Source organism: Gallus gallus, chromosome 1 (assembly GCF_016699485.2).
Source record: "Gallus gallus isolate bGalGal1 chromosome 1, bGalGal1.mat.broiler.GRCg7b, whole genome shotgun sequence".
Lineage (NCBI taxonomy): Eukaryota > Metazoa > Chordata > Aves > Galliformes > Phasianidae > Gallus > Gallus gallus.
This window is the reverse complement of record NC_052532.1, coordinates 110,437,208-110,454,094: the sequence shown is the minus strand read 5'-3', so window position 1 is coordinate 110,454,094 and position 16,887 is coordinate 110,437,208. Positions and strand designations below refer to the sequence as shown.

Genomic DNA, 16,887 nt, shown 5'->3' with positions numbered 1-16,887 from the left:
AACAGCAGCTTTCATAGCTGTCACGTTAATGCCCCAAAAGGCACCTCAAACTAATTTAGTCAGCTGGCACAGTTTTGCCTCATTGCTGCTCTTTGTCTTTTGTTATCTTCAGTCAAGAAAGCGCCATACCGGCAGGAGTGACTGAGCAGTTCTAGTTTAGTGAAGTTTGGAAAATGAAAGCTAGGCTGCACCTAATCACACAGTACCTGAAGGCATCGGCCAAGAAAGAAAAGGCTCAGACAAGACTTTCAGTATATTAGTCACACCAAAACTGAAATCCGTTGCAACTTTTCAGGTTCTGAATAGACTCTGTTTACAAGCTGGCAGCGTATGGAGCTACTAAGGTGCTATTACCCAAGGAGTGAAACAAGTCTCATTGCACTGAGCTGCACGTACACATGCACAACATGTGCACCACGATGTCTCAGTTTGCAGCTGCTGAAGAAATCACGTGTAAGAATGAAAGTACAAGAAACAGGGCAAACAGCAGGCAAGGCTTTGCCCACATCATAAGTGGCCGTGGTTATTATGGTGAACATTTATGAACTTTGGAATGTAAGATAAGATACTGCATCACATGCAGGACTCAGAAGAACTTGTTGCCATTTCATTTTGATGAAAAGTTTTTAAAATTCAGTTAATATAAAGAAATGGAACCACAGGTGCATACAGAATTCCACAGAGGGGGGCATTTAGAACTACCATTTCCCTTTAAAAGTCTACTTTTATTCTTGATAGCTTATCCCTTCTCCAGATGGGACAGTACTCCTCAAAGGTAATACAGGGAGAGAATAAGGTAGAAGATAAATACTGGAAAAATACAAAGCAACTGATGCCACAAAGCCAAATTTCTCCCAAGTCTATATGAACATAGAATTAGGACAACTTAAGAGCCAGCTTGAGCCAGACTGTTCCGCCTCTGCGAAGACTGACCTGACAGAAGTATTTCACTAACTGACTAAAAACCGAATCCTGAGGGCACAGTGAAACTATACAACGATAGATTTCGGTCTTCATCAAAAGGAGAGAACCATAGAATAATTAAATATAGAAAAGAGTTCTAAGATCATCTAGCGCAGCCAAAGCTTCCTACTGTTTTCAGTTTAACTTGATAACAGAGGCGTAAGCAACGTAAAGGCAGAGATCAGCACAGATTTGTCCTTCTACAGTCTGTCCCCATGTTAGTTGCTGAAGTCAAATGTAATAAATTGCTGCCTGTGAGAAAGGGTCTCTGGGTGCACACCCTAGTAGGACTGAAAGAAACATGTATCCCTCAGTCATTATCTGGCTGTTCCAGAAAGACTAAAAGATAAGTCCTGCTGAAGTTGTGGAAGTCTCAGTGTACCTATTGATCTCTAAGAATACAGATTGCTCAGAATAATCCTGCCTTCCTCCAGCACAAAAAGTTTAAGGACAATAATTATATAGAGAGCTCAAGAACTCTGAGCTAGACCAGCTCCAGGCATGGAAGTTTTGGCTTCATGCATGTTGAATTACACAACCTCTTACTAGGATATGACTGCATTCCAAGTTCAATTAGGACTTCCTAAGAAGTCTCAACATCCCAGACCTAACCTTCTTCAATCCAGAGGGTTTTCATTCCTATCTGTGGGTTACCACTTGTTTTTGCCTTTGAAGCAGCCACAGAAAAAAAATTCCCCATGTGCAAACCAGAAAAGATCAACTCACCATAGCTTTTCTGGTTGGAGTATAACAGCATCTCTAACAACAAATGTTGCCTCAGTTCAGCCACTGTCACAGTGTACATCTCCTTGCAGATGGTAGGTAGAAATCATCCCTACAGATATAGAGGCCTTGAGAGCTAACACCAAAAATTATTTCACCTAGAAGATACTAGTTTGAGTTGTAGAAATAATTTAAAACAACTCAATCTTTTCATGCAGATATTTCCACCTCCCACCTCACCACCCCACCCCTTGCCCTCCAATGCCTCCTTGTGCATATATTGTTTCACCTTTCCGTATTCCCTCCCCCCCCCCCCCCATTCTAGACTTTGACTTTTGACTTTTTTGACAAAGTTAGACTTTGACTTTGCAACTAACTATTTCTCAGCTAAGTGTGTTTGAAGGCATAGTATAATCTCTTCACCTCTGGCTTCCCAGATGTTATTTCCCAACATCTGAGTTTCCCACGTTATGCATCGCCATGTGCTTAAGCTCAGAGCCAACAGCTGTTTGTAACAGCAAGCTTGCTTTCAAGCTCCCATCTAAGCACCCTTGCCAGAGCAATGTCAGTTGCCACTGTGGTTAGAGAGCTACTGAAGCCAGAGCCAAATAGATCCTTGCCAGCACATCTATGAAGGAAGGATTATTTTGTCTTGACCTCCAGCAAGGGAAGTGCACCCAAAACTCTCTAGATTTCCCTCACTGAGGCAGCCAAGCTTGAACTAAGGTTTTTTCCCTTATTCCTTTAAGAAGATTTTCAGGGCCTACAGGGAATTACTGTGTTTTGCTTTCTGTATCTTTGTGCACATTTAAATTGACTATTGTATACCTCAGTAGAACTGGCATGTTTTAGGTACAAAGCCTGGCCAGAGCTGACATTGTTTCCCATTGTAGCAGACAAACAGCACTGACCTGTACCCAAAACACATGGATTTTGTGGTTACCACAAACCCCTACTACCCAAAAAAAAACATTTTCCTATGACCCAAATGCATTTCACTGTTCAAGGAAGGACCTTGAACAGTGCCTAATCTACACCACTCTCATCTCCACATCCTCCACCAGAAATACCCATTTAATGGTTCAAAAGCAGGAGGGAGATGAAAGGAGGGGTAAGGATGCCCGTAAATATTTATGAAATCCCAGAGATGAGAGGGAGTGGTTACAACAGGAAGAGTCTCTGCTTTTCCAGCTCTACCACACACCCAACAAGAGCCAGGATGTTACCCTAATTCACTCCCATGCACTCCTCACGTTCATATTAATACTCCCTGTCTGCCTGTGCTGCAAGCTATGTTTTCCTTGCAGCTGGCACAGTTACAGCTAGTTAGCAGTGGTGCTGCCTGGGGCAGCTCAACAATGGGCACAGCATGCAGCTACACAGTATCAGTCCATTAACAAAACACCCAGCACTGGCAAGAACACTGGCTCAGACATCTGCACATCCTGTAGGAACTGCACTGGAGTTATGTTTCCGATAGGTTTCTGAAGACAGTATCACAAATACATAACCCAGCAGGATTTAGAATACCCTTTAATGGCTTCTACTGGCTCCTATAGCAAAATATTCTTCCACAGAGTTTGTTTTGTTTCATTGTTTATTTCTTACCCCCACCCCAATGAGGTAAGTAAAGACTCTTGCTTGACAAAAGACCGCTGCATCCAGTTGAGAGGACTGGAATGAAAGCCCATTGAGGTACCCATGTTATGCAGATCTCTTATTTTCCCAGTCTCCTGCTGGGAGAGATAAAAAAAGTAATTTTGAAGGTAAAAAGTTTCTCTGGAAGAGTCTCATCTGTAAGACTGTAAGTCTGTAAGTCTGTCTTATAGCTGTGTCAAGCTAGAGAGCAGGAGGTCAACATTTCTTCAGATGATTAAAACCTCTTACTGTAACACCCATTTTACTACTGTCTTCCCTATTTCTTCCCTCCTTACTGGGGAAGAAAGCAAAAAAGAGCACATTGATTTTCAATGGAACAATGTCATCCACTCAGTAAGTATACTCCAGGGAAACCTAATTACATAAAAACCTCTTTGGCCCATGGTGCAGACATACTAAGACTGAAAAGAGCAGCAGTGCCTTGGTAAATGCAGTCAATTCATGACACCAGAATCTGGCTGAACCACACCCTGGATGAAGGAATAATCTTCTCAAATTAAAAGTAAAACCACCTAATTAAAGAGCTAATAGTGTTTCATGACTCATTGGTCTGGGGGATCCCAATTTCCTCAAAGACTAAAAATACTTCTGCCCTCAAAGATTACTCTCCACTCAGCCTCCATACAATTCATTTCACCCTTGGAGGACTTCAGTACAGCTGCATGTTTCATGGTAGTCATGGTATGAAATCACCACATTAATTTACATGCACCTTCTGAATGGTTTCACAGCTGTAGTTGAACACCTTGATTCAGATTCAAAAGTGACATACAACTCTACTGGCTTGAAATGGCCCTACTTCACCCTAGCCACACATCTAGTTCACATGTCAAAAGGCAGAGAAGGATTCAGGTTAGGATAGCCTTGATCAAATTTTGATTTTATCATAATTTCCCCTTACCCTTATTTCTTTTCTATGTTGGGAGGCATAAAGCAGAGTCTATCCACAAATTCTTTCTGTCAAGCGTCATCTCTGGTGGATGTTACCATACTACTTCAGCTCCAGCTCCCCTTGCATTTGCAGCCTGAAGTACAGGAGAGTTTAGGAGGAACAGCTGTAAGGGCTGAAGCAGTACAAGCCACAGCCAAGCCCACCATCAGCTCACTTACTCCATTTAGGCCAGGGTCAGATGGCTCTCGTGTCAGAAAGGTTACAAATGGTGTACTCAGACATTTTGCCTGCCCTAAACTACTGTTTACAAATAAGGTTTCTTCAGTTCCCTAAGAGCTTTGGCTCCCACTTTTAGAGCACCTCTAAAGAGCCCACAATCCTTCTCCAGCTGCCATTTCAATTTAATCTCCTAAATGACTGTTTACAGCTGGAGTTAAGGGTTTTATGAAAGACCAACATGTAGCATTCTTAGTCTAATCCTCTAAATAAACAGTCACAGACGTGCCAAGATCAGCTCTGAGGACCTCAGAAATCTGGAGACTAAGACATACGAGCAACAAGGTGAGATTCTTCAAATCCTAACCAGTAGGAAGACAGGGATCCAAGGGCTCCGATATGGAGGCATGAGATCAGCACTGAACTTCTGATTTTCCTAAGTGCTCAGAGGAAGTCTTCAGAACTAAGCCATCTGAAGTTTACAAAGTTCTGCTGCTTTCTATGAGTGATTTTTCCTGTTTAAACTCATAAGCATGCACTCAGTTAAAACAGAGGGCACAGTACTAATTAGACCCAATCTTTGCTAACTTGCTCTTCACTAGCATGTCAGCAAGGGCAGGGAGAAAAGAACTTGGTCCATAACAATCTCAGAGGTAACAGACATTTGTGTCTACAAAAAGGGCAGCAATGATGTTTAATGATATTTAAAGGTGCTCAAAGGTGAAATACTTCATTCGGATCTTTAGGAATAGATGGCAGCTACCAGTGAATTGAGTACTATGCCATAACAGTTTAAACTTTGTACTTCCATGTCTAAGGCCATCACAACCCTTTTCCTGTGAGAGGTAGACATGCAGTAGGTTGCATCTGCCAGAGTTCCATTAAACACTTCTCATTTTCCCACCTGAAATAACAAGACACATCTTGGTTAAGCAGTAGGCAATCTGCATATCCTCATCATCACATACTAATCAACTGAAGTTCACAGAATCATTTAGGTTGGAAAAGATATCTAGGATCATCTAGTCCACCCATTCGTCTGCCATCAATATTGCCCACTAAACCGTATCCCTAAGTACTACAATCTATACCCTTAAACATCTCCCAGGACAGAGTGGTGAGGCAGTGGAACAGGCTGAGAAGAAATTTGTCCTGATATCTGACCTGAAGTTCTCACTGTACACATTGTCTCTTTTTACTGAGATGTAAACACAAATGGGAGAAGGAATCCCGCCTTTCCAAATCAGTTTCTGTGAAGTTCTGACTGCAAGTTCAGTCATTTCAGTGAGTCTTCAAGCTGTGTCTTACGTTACAACAAATACCCAGAACTTAGGTTTTGGCCACCTGCAGAAGATGGGTATTCACAAACCATCACTGGTTAGAGAGGATGTGGATTCAAGCAGCCCAGCTGTGGCAGACAGTAGTCCAGGGGCCACCCAGGGCACACATCTCTTGCCAACAGCAGGAGGAAGGCTCAGCTGCTACATCTGGCACCAGAACAAGCGGTCTATTAAAATAACAAAAGCACTCCTGGGTACAGTTTTGTTAGTCATCTCCCTAGAAGGGTCTACCTCCCTAAAATCTGATGATAAAACAGAAAAGCAAACATTTATTTCAGCTGTAACAGCTGTACCTTGAATTCTGTGTTTTCAGAGGATTTGACTGTGTCCCAAAATCACTCCTAAGTACTTTGAGATGTGCAAGACTAGACAAGCTTTCAATCTTAACAAAGTAACTAGAGCATACTACAAGGTGTCAGAGACCCACTCCAGATAAGGTCTACCTTTATGTTCTGCATTTTGTGCATGAATAAACACAACTTCAAAAGATTTGGCCTATGATTTAAAACAAATCTTTTGCAAGGACTGAATTAAGGAAATCAATCTTTTTTCAAAAGAATACCAGGAGTTTTTAGAGAAACCAGAATAAACCACAAAATTCTCTCTAAATAACACAAAAACAAACAACACAAACACTCATCCCTTCAAGTAACGCATTACTGGTCTTGCACTCGCTGATAGAGAGCAGAGCTGTTTGCTGATGTTTGCAGTCCTCAGAATGCATGTGATTAACAGACAAGATGTTAGATCACACTCACCTGATTTAGGTAATATACACCTTAGGAGATCACTAAAGTAGACACTGACAGAAGATCTCAATGTTTAGTTTTTAAGAAATACCACAGCTGGGATTCCCAACATCTTTTTAAGTCATGGCTTTAGAACACGTAGACAGAAGCATTTGAGGAGGCTGGCCCTAGAACTACAGAGTCAGCCTGGATATTGGGTAGCCTCCCGAATGAGATATGTTGGCTGACAATATCAGAGAAGGTACTTAACAATACAGAGTTATGAGGTTACATGATGAAAGATGAGAGGGGCTCAGTCACTTCTGCTGCCATGAAGCAAAGAGGAGGAAGGGCTGGGGTAAAGAAACCACGGAGAAGCTGCCTCCAGCTCCCAGAACAGCAGCTGCCAATCCTCACAACTTGGTGGCTCCTTCCTTGGACTCCAGCTGCTTCTCAAAGAGCAGTGCTCTGGGTGCCTGCCTCCTGTGCAGGAAGGAAGCTGCTGTTGGTAGAACTGTAGAAGCATACAAACTATATCCCTTCAATGTTTAGATGATTTTGCTTTAAATGAACTCACTGGTTACAAATATATTTGACAGTACCTGTAATTCCCATCTGCTAAGGATGATAATCTAATTTAACCACAGAATTTACCTAATGGAGTAAGGTGAGGCCTAGAGAGCAAACAGTAGGTCATGTTACACACTACTGATATAGCAAGACTTATTTAGAATGTGCTTTTCACATCCTCAACTTTCAGTTTATGGGTGGTCGGAAATACACAGTAAAATTGTGTTTACCTAAATTTCACAGGGGATTTCCTGTAACAAAAGTGTAGAACCACAGAGGTCAAGCTGGCCTTTCACAGCATGAGAGCTGGTGGCTTGGTGCAAACTGCTCCTCTTACTTTTCAAGTCACTATTTACCCTCACATTAAAACAGAATAAACTTATTAAAGTTTTGGTTTGCATCTGTGACATCAAGAAGGGCTAAGTTTGATGGATGAGAGAGAGATTGCAGCACCTACCTGTGCATTGCTCTACTAGCATGTGTCACATCTGCCTACCTCACCAGCAAGCTGCATTTATAGCAGAATTGTACAACGTTGATCCAATGACTCATTGCTAAGGCATTTTGGGCCCAGAGCCACATCTCAAGTAGTCTCCACTAAAATAATCAGGATGACCCCCTGGACTGCTACTAGATCATCAGATGCCATTTCAACACAAGACATCTGGGTAGAATTCACACACTTGATAACATCTGCTTGCTTTCAACTATGGCCTACTTTCAGATGACAAATGTCATTCTCTGTTGTAATAAACACAGTAATTGGTGAAAGGTTTTTGTCACCACAAATGAAGCAAGCCTCTCTTGAGGAAATGAAACAACTTACTAACAGAGCTCCATTATCACTGAGGTATATCATCATCAGTTTATCGTCATAGGTATATCATCATAGAAGAGCAAAATAAAGACCACTTTAAGACCTCTCCTCCCCTTGCCAGCAACTTTCAGGACTTAAATCCCTCCTCATAGCTCTTAGGACCCTCATTTTGCATACTGGGCTCCCACCCAACTTCTATTTAATAAATTCAAAGACCAGCTAATCTTTTCTCTCACAGCACAGAGACATAAGTACCAAGTAACAGTTCAAAAATGCAACTCATGTTTTACAGCCTGTTTTTTGGGTTGTTTTTTTTTTTTTGAGAAAAACTTAAGGTTATATGATCAACCAGAGCACCCTTCTACACTCCACCTCCTCCTCCCCAGCATCCTCTGTAATGCTTAGAAGTGTATTTCAAAAATTAGGAAAAAAAAGAGGAAATTCTGTTTCCACCATATTCAGGGTGATGGAAGACAAAACCAGAACAATCCTATGAATTTAACTCTTGTAAGAGTCCAGAAAAATTTTACAAGAGAGGGTTCACTAAAGCAATAATAGCAGAATAAGATAACAAAATAGCACACAACTCCCCTTGTATGGTTACATGCCTATCCCATATACTTTTGGGCAGTTTTCTTACAGAAGTAAGAGGGCAAAAATTTGTCTTCTCTCAACATAGCCATTTGGAAGTGATTTGCATTGGTTGTTGCATTCCTAACTTGACTGCTGGTAACTGTTCCTTGGGAAACTTCTGCAACATAACCTGTACTGCTGTTGTAGTAACATCACCTTTATTTCCCTAACCTCTCTGTCATAGTTACCTTTCCTTGTGTATAATATGAATGTGAATTGCATTCTACAGCTCTTGCCAAGTAAGACAAGCTTTGCTGGATCAGACAAGTCTAGCCTAGTGCTTCAACTCAACAATAGGAAAAGTTATTGAGTGATAGCACAGATATCTCAGATATCAGCCAGGCTTACACTGTGCTTGTGCTCCACCACAGAATGAAGTCAACTTTTACTGTCTATGTGTGCTAATCAGTAGCAAAGCCAGAGCAAGAGCCACGACAAATGCCACCCAAGACAGGAAACAGCATTTGCTAACCTTTAGGATCAGTAGTGTGAAGAGTAGAAAATGTAAATAAACCTGTGTTTCAGATCTTTTCTAGCACTAGGCAGCCATTTCACACAAGCCCAGATCATCCTCAGAGACACCTTGGGTGCTTGAGTTCTTTGTTCTGCCACATCTCCTCGGCAACACATCACACTGCTAAATCACACTATCATCTGTGTCTGTTCAGTCAACTCCATGCTACCAGGCAGAAGAGAAACTATGAGGCTAAGTTCAGCAATTGCTTCTACAGAGCTTCATAGCCTCTTGAGGTGGTTCCTCCTGGCTTTTAACAACTCTAAGCTCGTCTGAGGTATCGCTACTGCCCCAAAGCACACCAGAAGATATTACTTCAAAACAAAAACTAGATCTGGCATAGAATTTGGGTCCCCCCCAAAAACTAACCTTGCTATGTCATGGCTTTTGCTGTAGCAGAGTTAAGAGTCACTGTTAAGGCACGCATAAAAGTCTAACCTGTTATTGATTGGTACACAACAACCAGATGATGCATGGAGCAGACAATTAAATGAGGAAAAAAAACAATAACCAAAAAACTCAAGATGACCAGTTGTGCCCTGTGAAGATCAGGGCATGAAAGGTGGCCAGGGCTGAACTGTAATGTGAAAATAAAGTCACAGAAAGGCAGAAGGAGACATGATCACATAATCATAGTTTCAATCTCTCCCTGTTCCTCTCTAAATGAAGAGGCCCTTGTGGGAGGGCGTAAGATTTTTGTTTTCATGGTTTGGAACTGTTTTCTTTACTTTTGAAAAATCTAATTTCTATCCAAGAAGTGGATTATCTCCCAATTCTGAAAGAGCAGCACTCACCTAAAAATAATTCACAAGCAACACTGCTAAAGTACTACACAGTCCCCAGCAGGAATGTCAAGACAGTGAATGACCACAGAAAAAGGAAAGCAAAGCCCTCCATACATCAAGACACACATTTGGAGTAGATTTCCTGCATCTACATACAGAAGAGGCCAGGCAATATGTGAAAATTAATGGTACTCCCACACAGCCACGGGAAGAAGAGGGTTCCGTTATCAGAGAAAGGCAAGGAGAAGGATGCCACCTCTTTCCTGTGTCATGGATCTGAATAGAGTCTTCTACAGGAAATAAACCCAAGCCATCTTTCACAGTGCTTTGAGAGAAAGGAGCTCTTCCCTTTCCTTTCATACCCCAGTCTTGCTTCTTGGAAAAGAATCCAGCAACTTCTTGTTTCATCATGACTGGAGATAGGAAAAAGAGTAATATTACTGATAACAGACACAGACACTTTGAGGACAGAAAAGAGGCAGTATCTGATCACGTTCACAGTTCTTGAAAGACAGTTGTAAAATGATTCAATTGAACTGGATCTGAACTAATCATTAACAATTAAGTCTTAAAGTTTTAAGAAAACTGGGAAACATTCCAGAGTACAGGGCCTGCAGAAAGTGCTTATGACTCCATTCTATGAATAGGAAAAAGATGCTTACGTTGTATAGAATCATTTGACTAGGAAGAGACCCTTAAAGATCATCTGGTCCAACTTCCCCACAATAAACCAGGACGCTCTACAGCTACATCAGGTTGCTCAGAGCTTCATCATTCAGCCTGAGCTGGAGTTTCTCCAGGGACAGGGCATCCACCACTTCTCTGGGTAACCTCTACCAGTGCATCAACTCTGTTATTGTAAGACTTTTTATTTATTTATTTTTATGTCCAATCTCAAAGTCTTCCCTCTCTTAGTTTGAGGCCATTTCCCTTCATCTTATTACAACAGATCCTGCTAAAGCATCCATCTCTCTCTTTCTTGTAGTTTCTGTTTAGATACTGATATTGTGTGCACATCCCATTAATTCAACATAAGTTTTATCTCCACTTAGAATGATTATTTACAGCTTAGAAAAATGAGCACAAGTGTTCTCAAGCATTGCCTGTTTGAAAAGGTTTGTGGTTGTTTTTCTTTTTGTTTGTTGTTGTTATTGTGGGGTTTTTCTTTTCTGTCCATCTCTGATGGACTGGAATTAACCAGACATTAGAATTCTAACATTAGTAACTGAGCCATATCCAAAGAGTAACATTCAGCTTCCATACCAAAGAAAGCATAGAAGGCTGTAGACTTCACCCTTGTAAATACTGTCCAGGCACTGGGTAGGAAACTGATTTTCTAAGCCTGTAGTATTTGGCAACTGCCAGCTTTATTTTTGTCACTGGTTCAAGAGCCCTTGAACCACGAGGTCTTAATGATTTTACTAGAATGAAGTTTACACTTCACAAGTACTCTGTGCACTTTAATGAGTAACTGAAGACAACCAGGAGTGACTCCTGCAAAAGGGAAAAGCTCTTCTCTTTGTTAGTTATTTGCATTCACTGCACTTAATTTTCTTTTGGGGCAAGAAAAATTACCTCTAGAGCCTGTAGGAATATCCTGTTTTAGGACAAAGGTGTGCATGATGTGAATTACTCTCAGGGATTTGTTCTGTAAACAACTCCTCCCTCCCCAGAAGAGTTGTCATGTGAACCAGAGCAGCAATTAAAAATAAACTGAAGAATCATCAAATGAAACCCACAAAACTTCAGTTTCTTTAGCAGACAAGACAACAGCTCAGGCAGACACTAGCTCCTTTGGGATTAGTGACAGACATCACCGAGTTAATACCTTCAGTTGAACTCCAGATTTGTTCCGACACTATAAAAACTTTACGATGAACGGTTGCTTATAAGTATGTTCAATGAGTTGCATTATATAGCTTAGGAAAATAACCCAGGATGTGATTCAGTGGTTCCTCTCACTTGAATGCCCAGAGAATGAACTCTGTGGTAAAAGCTCTTTCAAGGCCTCCGAGAGATGCCCAGCACTGAGCTTGACCAGCTCAGTCAAACCAATGCTATGTTCTTGGGAAGAGCCATAACATGCTATGCCAACCTAGGTTAACCTCAGTTCTTTTTCTCTTCTCATCCTGGTATTCTGAGTATATGAGCTTTCATTTTCAGACTCACTATTCTCAGTGTCTACATGCCCAACATAGCAAACACAATAGCTATCAATTGATCTCTTTTACCTCTAAAGCTCACAGCTTTGCTGTAAATATCTACTGAACTTCATCTGCTCTACAGCTTCCCTCCTGATCTCAGCTTATGGGAAGGTATAGATCCAGCAGACTGTAGAGTCACAATTTGGGCAGGAAATGCGTACTCAAGGAACAGGTCTGACAGGAAAAAAAGAAAACTAACTAGTATACCTATGTGAAATTGTGTATTCATACCACTAATAACATCAGCATGTCTTGAAGAAAGGTTGTTTCTACAGTTCATGAATGAGAGAGAGAGAGAGAGAGAGAGAGAGAGAGAGAGAGAGGAGTCATGCCCAGAAAAGCAATAGGCAGCTTCTACAACCCCCTGAACCTGATGTTAGCAACAGTTGCCAGCAAAAAATAAGTATCTAAAGGGCAGGATTTTCCAAAGCTGTCTCAGTGCCAAAACGGACAGCAGCTTTGGAGAATGGAAATTCTCTGGAGACATTGCGTTGCACTTCCTCCTACCCAAGACATCAAACAAAAATAAAGACAGTTTATTAACTAAACTATCCTCTCCAAACAGCCTTCTGAGCCTGAACCAGTTTCCCTTCTGCTTCCTAAGAAAGTCCCTCAGAATTTCCCTTTCTCCCTATCTCTTGTGACCAGGCTTTATCCACTCTACAAATATGAAAGTTCAGAAGGGAGGGATTTTACCTCTTTCTTTCTTCAGACCAGTGACATTTCCTAAGGGGGTTTTTAATAATCCCACCTTAGTGTGAGAGAGAACTGCTGACTGAAGAGGAATAAAAATCCTTGTAAATAGATGATACATTGAACAAGACATAGATAAGGTTATCACCCCAAACTTGTACCAAATTGTTATTTCCTGCTTTGGTGCTTTACAGCATGAAAAGCTCAGTTTGGTTCTTCCTTCAGGTTCAGCAGTTCAGTTCTTGTTATATCCCTTTAAAGTCTATGGCCCTTCAGTTGCACTCTTTCAAGACATCACACAGGTGAGATGGAGAACAAAGATAATGCTCATAAACACAGATGTTCTTAAGAGGCTTATCAGCTGTAAGCAGGTGGTGAAACCTAGGCCTGGTAGGACAAATCTGAAGTCAGACCATATGCCTACATCAGCAGATAGCAGGCTGAGCTCAAGGTGTAGGCAAAGCTCACTCCTGTAAAAGAAAAAAAGCAAACAATAATGGGAGGGAAAGGCCACACAAGAGTGACATCAAAGAGCAAGGAGAAATACCTGGCTGCTACACCCATAATATGCAAGAACCATCTCATATTTCAGTCCATCTCAGTTCTCCTTGATTGCATCCGTTTCATGAGAAACTAGATAGAGGAATTCATATCATTTGACATACGGCTTAAAGGAAAAAAAGTTTAAGTATCTGGGAGGAAGGGCAGTGAGAAAACTCTATTTCCCTCTTCTTTCGCACCCCCAACACAACCTACAGATGTTTCTCCTCTGCTTATGACCAGCAAAAAGGTAGAACTCATACACACTCTCAAGCACTAAGAGAGTTGACTAAACTGTAAAAATATAATAAGAAAAAAAAGATAATGGCAATAACTAGGCACCCATTAAGAGTCACCTTCATAGAAGTTGAGCCCTTCACTCCTAAGAGGTAGCAGTAACGCAGCTCAGATCATCTCTTCAAAACCAAGTCTCATTGTCCTAAAAAAGATCATCCAGCGAAGTACTATTATTGTCAGTCAGTGAGAGTCCAACAAATAGCTTTACTGACTTAAGTTAGTTTAATACCTTCAGGACTCCTCACACAGATGTGCCTCAGCATCAGCTGATCTGTTTGCCATTGAACAGAGTGCTCCACAATCAGATGACAACACCGATTCCACCATCAGTTTGAGCAGATGTCAAAAGGAAAAAATAAATAAATCAAGTGAAGAATCAAAAATGAAGATCCTTATTCCGTATTAATGTTTTACTTCAGAATACCTCTATCTTCAATGTTTATACAACAGTATAACAAGATGTCAGACAGAGCACTGGAACCATTTATTCAGACAGTAATTTTCTTCTGGAGACAGAAAAAAAGGAAGAAAAATGCACAATGCTGAATCCTTTCACTTCTTTCTGCACCATCACTTGTGATCCAGTTCTTTAGAGCTTAGGTTTTCTAGAACAAAACAAAGAAGCACATACATTGGCCTGTGTCATGTAGCTGCAATCTCTTGGAAGAGCAGTTCTTTATTCTTAAGAATGTATTCGTCAAAAGAGAAACGTATTGTTGGAACTGTCAAAGAGCAGTGGAAACTCTCAGAAGAGCACAGAGAAATTGGGAGAAAGAGGAACTTGCGGTGTCTCTCTGGCAGCTCTCTCACAAAAAGGAACAACGACTTCTTGGTTTGTCTGCATAAGTTTCATAAAAGGGCATGAGACCACCACACATCAGCAGTCACAGGGAATAAGCCTCACTCAGCAAGAACAAGGCAGGCAAAGATCAGGACACACCAGGTGCTGTTTTGGCTGTGCTTTCTGAGCTTCCACCCAAAGAGATTTGGATCAGCAACATTCAGAAACCCAACAGAAGTTCTGATGTGCAAGATGGGGATAGGTGGGGCTAGGAAGATTTCTTCAGGATTAAGAGCACAGAAATGGCTCCCTAAATCAAGGCTTTGCCCTCAGAAACAAAACAAATGACAGGCCCTGCCCTGACATTCTGTAGAGCAGCTGCATTGTCTTGCAAACCTCATTGCTAAATCTAGCACAAAAATTACAATACTTAAAGGACAAAATGTACTTCAAGAGAATGGGATACACTCACACTATTAAACATTACTGGCAGTTGACTTGTCTGTCTGACAGACCCCACATGCAGCAGCCTGAAATATCTCAAAGATCTCCAGACATCCTTCTTGTCCTTTTATTGGTCCTTCCAGTCTCTGCATTGGCTCTTCAGCCAAAGGAACCATTGAAATTCCTCTCAAGTGAGGGCTGAAAACATGGATCACATGGATCTTAGTTACCTGAGAATTCACTCAGACTCAACATAAAATGAAACTGCCCAATAACCACAAGATAGAAGCAATATTTGATCAGTGTTGAGATCTACTGACTCACATACTGCTTCCTTCCTTCTGAAACTTGAAATGAAATGTGCCACATTTAGCATCAGACCCACTAGGCCACCCAAACTCTTCCCATTTTGCAAAGCCAAGAACAACTTCAGTCTGAGAGCTATTAGGTTATTCTGAAGTCAAGAATTAAGTCTAGAAACCGGAATGCTCAGGCAAAGTGCTAACTTGGATATGTTCCCTTTTTGGCCAGACACATCCAGAGTTCAGCTATTTTCCTCCAAGCCTTTGGGAAGGTGCATGTGAGTTTAAATCCTGCATACTACAATTAGATATAAACCTTAATTCCTTTTTCCCCATACATGTTTTATTTCCATGCATAAGGACAAGTTTCTTCTTACCAGCAGCGCTTAAACAAAGTCAGGGGAATGGATGCAGTTATCTGCTGTAGGACTTTGCTTTGGATACAGCTTTCTTTTGGGTACAGATCACACACCACCACTTCTATTCTTTAACCTCAAGAAGGAAAGACTTGGCAGAATAGATAATATAGTCAATAACAAACATTCAGTCCCCAGAGCTTGACGTGCTTTGTATTAGGCAGCAGGAAATTCCAGCAGCATAGGAAAACGTGAGCAATCCCAAATCCAGCACTCCACCCACCACGTGCTGCCTCTATCACGTGACCAAAGCATGGGAGGGAAGAGAGCAAGTGGGAACAGAGTACACTGTGAGATAAGGACAAGTTATGGGAGTTTCAAACAGCTATAAATGACTAAACCAAACAATCCTTGAAACCAGACCAGCCTCCAGCTCTCCTCACCAGTGCTAGAAGTTTGCTACAGTGCACCTGAAGAACTTGGCTGTCGCTGTAAAACAGTTTGCAGCCTGAGGATACTCCCCCAGGTATCAAAGGGCATTTACCCCCGCCCCATCTTGAGCAGAGTGAGTGAATTACCCAACACTTCATCTACGTAAATAATAATTGTCATTGCTCACAAATCCCCAGAACATTACTTTTAAATTAGGGTAATTTACGCCAACAGCTAACTCCTTAAAGGAGAAAGCCGTGTTCATATCTGGGTATTATGATAGCCTTGTTCCTCACTTGATGTCATTAGTTTAAGAAAAGGGTTTTAATGACAGGACTGCTGACTAAGTGACGCCTCACTTTGATTACAGCTTTCTTCTAGATTGGAGTTAATTACCCAGTTTTGATACAGATTGCTGCACCATAAGAACTTTCTACAGGAAGACAGTAATTTCCACTTGCAAACTCATCAGCCTTCTATTAGCAAAGGTAAAAGGACCGCACAGTTACATGAGCAGAGGGCATCTGAAGAAATGGCAAAAGATTGCTATGGCATGGATAAGGTGACATTTCTCCGCTGAACACATTGTCAGGATTTCACTAAATCGGGGAGAAAGTTTTCCTTCCCCCACCCTTCCTCTCACTAACAAGAGCCGGCTAGCACAAATTTGTTCATATAAGGTAAAGAAAGGCACATAGGATACACACTTGAAGAAGCAATCAGTGACTAAGCTGCAAAGCTTTGCCAGGTGCATACCAAGTGGTTTCCTTCTTGACAGTGGCCATCATTTATCTGCTAAATGCTTTGGGCCAGCCCTTTTTGAACTGTAGGTGCCTTCTCCAGCTTGTGCCACCATTCATTCCATCCATTCACATTACTCAGCCAGAACTGGAGGTTAGCGAGCCAAATGAAAGAGTTGCCTAATAGACCAACCACTTTATAGAATCATAGAATAGTTTGTGTTGGAAGTGACCTTAAAGAACATCTAGTTCCAACCG

At 41.4% G+C, this 16,887-nt stretch overlaps 1 protein-coding gene across 3 annotated transcripts in view; it reads left to right on the top strand.

Moving 5' to 3' along the window:
- VTCN1L (V-set domain containing T cell activation inhibitor 1-like) overlaps window positions 1-16,887 on the top strand; it is a 30,064-nt gene that overhangs the window by 671 nt on the left and 12,506 nt on the right. The window contains exon 2 of one of the 3 annotated variants that reach the window (XR_006932550.1): window positions 296-16,377. The exons of 1 other annotated variant lie outside the window; for it this stretch is intronic. The gene's annotated coding sequence lies outside the window, so the exon portion shown is untranslated. The remainder of the gene's footprint in view (window positions 1-295; window positions 16,378-16,887) is intronic. One more of the 3 variants, XM_046906000.1, reaches the window with a different exon arrangement.